Here is a 6671-nt window from a genome sequence, read left to right as displayed (position 1 = left end):
TTTTTATTATAAAAGGACAATAAGTTTCTTTCTTTCTTTTTTTCCTTAAGATCATCTTCATCTTGCTTTTTATAATATTATAATATTTTTTTTTAAAACAAAAGTGGCAAGTCACTGATATATATATATATATATATATATATATATATATATATATATATATATATATATATATATGAAAACTGATTCAAGAGCTCAATAGGGAAAGAATCAGGAAGAAAAACCTATATCCTTGCTCAGATACAATAAAAAAGATAAAGGGGCAATGAGAAGAAGCCCCCCGAATCCGAAGAGATAGATAATGTCTGCCCGTAGAATGAGCCGCTTAGGGGCCAAAATTGGAATAACAGGTCAGGACGGGACCAGAGGAAACCATGCAAACTGACCCCAACAACCGGTTGTTGTGCAAACTGAGAAGTGGGAACTGGTTGTCAGAACACTGAAGAGCTTCCATGACCAATTTCTAGTTATGTTGTACCTGTACTTTGATACTGGTATGTTGACTTCATGACCGGTTCATAAAAAAGAAAAGGCTTCAATACCGGTGCTAGCCGATAAGCTAATCCATCCCATGGCTTCATCCTGCACCAATAAGTTGAGGTCTGGAACCCTATCTGCAGCCCAACCCCTTTCCATAAATTGTGAAATTGGCACGCAGGGGTCAACATTGTCTATTTCCAGGATCTCCATTAGAGCCCCAACTTTAATTTTGACTCTATGCACAATGTGGTCGTCCAATTGTCTGTCGAATTGATGCAGGTCGTTCTTCACATGATGAAAGTTTTGCCATTCAAGGGCTAGTTTAATTCGGTCATAGAATACCATGTAAGCATGGCTAGATTGAATAAAGTGGTGTGGGAAGAGGCCCCCAAGGAGAGCCAACCCCTACCATAGATTATATTTTGATAGGGCTTCATGGAGCGAGGCCGGAGAAAGCACATCTTGTCTTACCAACTTGAAGAACACTAATTCAAGCAGAGGGATAGATTGCAAGAGATCCAGAGCATTTGACAGAAAGGAACTGAGAAGTTGGTAGGGATACAAAATCCTTTTGGCTTGAGGGGATAACATCTCCTCACCGATGAAGTCTTTAACAACTCTTCTCAGTTGCGGATTGTGTAGAAGAAAAAGTTGGTCGAGGTCCCTATCATTGATGTGTCCATGAAAAGCTGCCGAAGGTTCTGAAATTTGCACTGAAACCTGGTCGTTCCATGGCATATACTCCAAGTGTATTTTCCTGCATCCTCCGCAAGAATCGTTCTCCATATTGCAGAGCACTGAGATAATTTAAAATTTTAAAATTTTCAAAAATTTCCACTGAGAGTTGTGTGTATATGAGTAGGCTGGATCCATTTATAAACAAAAATTCCCATCTCAAAATGCAATAAATGATTGGACTTTAGGATCGTGTTTGCGATTCTTGCATTAATTTTGTGCCTGTGTAGTCGAGGGGGTGTGTGAGAGGCCTAAATCTATTTTGCCCCATGTGAAGTGACGTTATGGAAATCCCCAGGTACATCGCTTTAAAGTTCCATTCATGCCATCTACAAAATCCATTTAAAAGCGTAAATGCAAGTGTCCTATCAGCCTTCTTGTTTACAGGCACCAATTAAATGCTTACATGCGAGTATTTACTAGGAAGTAGCTTGTGATAAGAGTGTTGTACTTTCCTTCTGTACTAAATTGAGCATTTTAGGAAAAGAAGATAGTTTAGTAGGAGTTGCAACCAACTCCATTAAAATTCCATTGCAGCCCATATTTGCTAACATGTTAGCAATGAAATTGCCCTCTCTTAATGTGTGACTGACAATGTAGTCTGAGAAAGTGTTGAGAAGATCCAAGGTGTGCTTCAAAACATAAGATAACTACCAAGTCTTGGATCTTCTTGAGGTGATGGAGTTGATAATAACTAATGAATCACCTTCTATGTGTATATTAGAGAAGCCACACTTCCTTGCTAACACCAGACCGACTAGTAAGGCATTTGCCTCCGCCAAGTTATTCGTACCCAGAGGGATGGATGAAGCTTGGAAGGCACACATTTTGCCAAATTGATCTTGAATGCAAACTTTGATTCCCAACTTCCCTGGGTTTCCACGGGAAGAATCGTCAAAGTTGATCTTAAAGAAATTAGGTGCTGGGGGTACCCATTTTATGGACGACCTGTCGCTCACATAAATTGAGGACCAATTCAAGGGAATCCCTATTGGAAAAATAATACCGTGCCAAAGTTTTACAATTGCCTTATCCCACCAGGTAAATGACTGGATGTCCTTGGAATTAGTGAGAGAAGAATTAATGATTTCTATAATCGAATTTTCCAATTTGATCAAAACTTGATCCAGAGATGAGGGTGTTTTCTGAAAATTCTTTTATTCCTCTCCCACCAAATGGCCCAAATAATGTGAGCAGAAGCACATTTCCAAATGCCTGAGAAGGTTGATGTAGAAAATAAAAGAGGCCAAGAGTTAAACATATCCCACAGTGATTTCGGAAAGGGCAACATAACTTGGAGTTTATTCATGATGAAGAACCAACATTGGGAGGCAAAGGAGCAATGTAGAAATAAATGGTCAACTAATTCTTCCTCTGAGTCACAAAATACACAATTGAAAGCTTATGTAATGCCTAGTTTTACTAATCTATCTGTAGTTAGGATTCTTTTGTTCAGAGTTAGTGACGCAAAACACCCTGCTTTTGGTAAAATAATGTCATTCCAACAGAAAGAGTATGCCCGGCTACTCACCTTGTTGCTGCAACCCTGCTGGAGGGCATTGTAACCTTCTTTAATCGAATATTGTCCTGATTTTGAAGTTGCCCAAAATAACACATCATCTCTATTAGACATGATAACTATCCTATTCAATAAAATATTAGCCAATGAGGAAGATTGTTGGGTGGATATTGGGAGAAGAGTGGGATCTTTCCAGATTATTTTCCCTGAAAAAATTTCTACTGCAGACACATAGTCACTCAATTTTGTACCCCAATGAGTTATAATTGTGTTCATAATGTCTTCCATGTTATCCAAATGAGCAATAGGAGGATGCCCACACCATGAGTATGTCCAGAAGTTAGCACTGAGACCATTGTTGATTTCCCATGAAACATACTTGGATATTAGATTCCTTGAATCCATCATGAAGTTCCAAATAGCAGACCCCTTTGGAGGGTCTAAAATTGTCAACACTCTTGATGGTTGAGTGTTGTCCAAATATTTATCTTGCATAATCTAGCACCATTTGGAGACAAGGTTAGTGTACATTTTCCAAATCAGTTTCCCTCCAAAGGCCTTGTTGCGATGCTTCAAATTGTGAAGTCCCACTCCCCCTTGGGATTTTTGGCATGACATATTTTCCAGAGAGGTTAAGGGGATTTTCCTTTCATTTGTCATTTTACTATTCCATAGGAAATCTCTAACTAGTTTCTGTAATTGTTGGATGATGGATGAGGGAGCTTTGAGGACAGACATGTAATAGTTCGGTATTGCTGTTAGCATTGACTTGATAAGAAGGATTCTTCCTAATAGTGAAAGCCACCTTACTTTCCAAGCTGAGATTCATGCCTCAATTCTACCAATGACAGTAGACCAATAAGACGGTTTGTTTGATCCCATGAAGAAGGGGATGCCAAGGTAGGAGGATGGAAATTGGTCCATTGAGAACCCCAAGGTCTTGCATATTCTTATTGACAAGATTGAAGGTGTGTTGAAAATGAAAATCTTAGACTTGGCTGCATTTATTTTTTGACCCAAAGCAGAAGAATAGATATCCAGTGTTTGCTTGATGAGCCTGGCTTCATTTAGAGAAGACTTACCAAATAACAATGTATCATCAACTAAGAGAGAGTGAGTTACTGTTATTGAAGTACCTGGAAGAGTGACACCAAGACAAAGCCCTTTTGAAGATTGAAAATTGATGTATCTGCTCAAGGCATCTTCCATGAGAATGAAGAGAAAAGGTGACAAAGGGTCACCTTGTCTTATTCCATGTGTGCTTTGAAAAAACCTAGAGGGATAACCATTTATTAGAATAGAAAAATGTGTGCTTGAGATGCAAGTTTTGATCCATTTGCACCATTTGTCTGAGAAGCTGAATTTTGATAATACTTTAAAAAGAAAATCCCACTTAACTCGGTCGTATGCCTTCATCATATCAAGTTTGATAACAAAATTTTCTTGTTGGCTTTCATGGACAGAGTGTAAAACCTCATGCGCTACTAGGGCTCCTTCCATAGTCTCCCTACAAGGGACAAAACCCCCTTGTTCTTGTGAGATGATCTTAGGTATATGGTAGTGCATTCTAAGGTAAATAGCCTTAGTTACAATCTTATATATTGTGTTACAAAGAGAAATAGGTCTGAACTCTGTGAATGATAAGGGGGAAGGGGTTTTTGGGATGAGAACAATATTTGTTGCATTAAAACTTTTTAGCATTGATCCCCTTTTCCTGGATTCTTCCATTACCTCTAAGAGGTCAAAACCAATCACATCCCAACACTTTTGAAAAAAGAGGGCAGTGAACCCATTCGAACCTGGGGCTTTATCTGAGGAAAGGGAAAATATCACTTTGTGGACTTCCTCCATAGTGAAGGGGGCCAGAAGGGTGTTGTTATCCTGGTCAGAGATCAGAGGTGGGATAGATTGCAATAGAAGCTCAACATTATCCTTCCAAAAAGGATCTAAATTAGAGGGTGGGGGGGGGCTGGAAGATTCTTAAAAAACTTAACTCCATGTTCTTGAATATCTGCTAAATTTTTAATCAATACACCTGAGTCCTCATGCTTGATTGAGAATATAAAATTAGAATCTTTTCTTTGTTTTGTGGAAGCATGAAAGAATTTTGTATTCTTATCTCCCTGCTTCAGCCAGAGCTCTCTTGATTTCTATCTCCAATATTCTTCTTCTCTCTTACAGACTTCTGCCCACTCACTTTGAAGACCCTTCTATGTAGAGTGTAGGAACTGATCCAGGCCCTTGGAAATTGTGTTTTTGTTAACTTCTTCCAATTTTTGGGCAATGATTTTTAATATTATAATATTATGTATATGATATTTAATTTTTTTTTTTTTTTTGAACTCTATAATATGGATATAATTTATTTGTCTATTACAGATGTGATGGTGGAGCAGATGGAAAAATTATTAGCAATGTCGGTCTACATCCAGATTCCATTTTATATTATTTCTCTGCTGGAAACTAAACTCGATATATAATTTAAATATACTTTATTATTTATTAATATATTTATTTATTTATAATTAAAGAAATATTTTACTTTATTAATTTATAATTATTTTAAGTCTATTTCCAATTTTTTTTTCTCTTAATTAAATATCTATTTTTTTATTGAATATATTTATAACCCCAATCAGATAATGCAAAAGAAACTTTAAGAATAAAAAACAATATGTATATTGTGTTTCTTTATTATGCCAAAGGCGTGTCTTCTATGAAATGGATGACCTTGGGAAACACATCGACGGCTGAGAAAACCCCTCTACCAATGCAAGACGATTGAGAAGATTTGAACCATCCATCGCTTTCAGTGCTTTTTGGGCATGTTTTGACAGGTCTCTTACTTTCCCACTTCGGTTTTTTCCTTTTACCAGGACTATTCACGATTCACAATGAAAATAAATGACAATGGTGTTCCATAACAAATGCGTTTTAATTTTAAAGTCAGGTTCGTTTTCTTTCTACGTACCATGAATGGCCTATTATTTGGCAACGTTACCAATGTGGCACCCTCCATTCTTCCTTTTTGGATTTCCCCTTACTCTGGAGAAGACAAATTAACTACGCGAGTAAAAAGTATTTTGCCTGAGCCAAAAAAAAAACATGTAAGAAGTTTTTTATTAGCTTAATGCTTATTATTATTTTATTTTTATAGTTTGAGTAGATTTAAATTTAAAATTATAATCATGTATTTAATGAACGTGATATGAGCCTCTTATAACATCAACTAGACTGTCTTTATTCAATTTTAGAGAATTCAAGTTTAATTTTTAAGTTTTTATTTTATATTAATTTTATATTGAATTAGAATTATAATAAATTAAATATATAAAAAATTAATAAAATAAATTATAATTAATTTTTTCATTATCATTTTTTATTAAATTAATAAATTTAATTTTATATTTATGAATTAGATTTAAATTTAAGTTTAATATTATATTTTAAGTTAGAATAAGAATTAATATTAATATCATATAGATTATTTATATTATATAATTATATAATTTTAGGTTCCAATATACATAAAATATTTTCCTTAGTTATCTATTGTTATTTCTAATTTAAACATAATTACAAAATACCTATAAATATATATTTTAATCAATTTAATAATATTGTGATCATAATTAATAATTATTTTAAATTATATAATTATTTCATTTTTTTTACTTAAATAATTTTCCATTAAGCTTAGGCAATTATAATTAATAATTTTAGGGCTATAAAATATTTGAATAACCATCACCAACCTCTCTAATTGTAAACTCACAATCACATCAATACGTACAAAATAAATCATATGAAATTTATACATTTAGATTTAATTGCTATCATAAATATAAGGTTGTTAGCTTATAAATATAAGAATAAATTAATTAGTTAGAATTAGAATTAGAATTAATATTATATAGATTTTTTTTATTATATAATT

Source organism: Cryptomeria japonica, chromosome 1 (assembly GCF_030272615.1).
Source record: "Cryptomeria japonica chromosome 1, Sugi_1.0, whole genome shotgun sequence".
In the NCBI taxonomy this organism is placed as follows: Eukaryota; Viridiplantae; Streptophyta; class Pinopsida; order Cupressales; family Cupressaceae; genus Cryptomeria; species Cryptomeria japonica.
Note: the sequence above shows the minus strand (reverse complement) of the source record.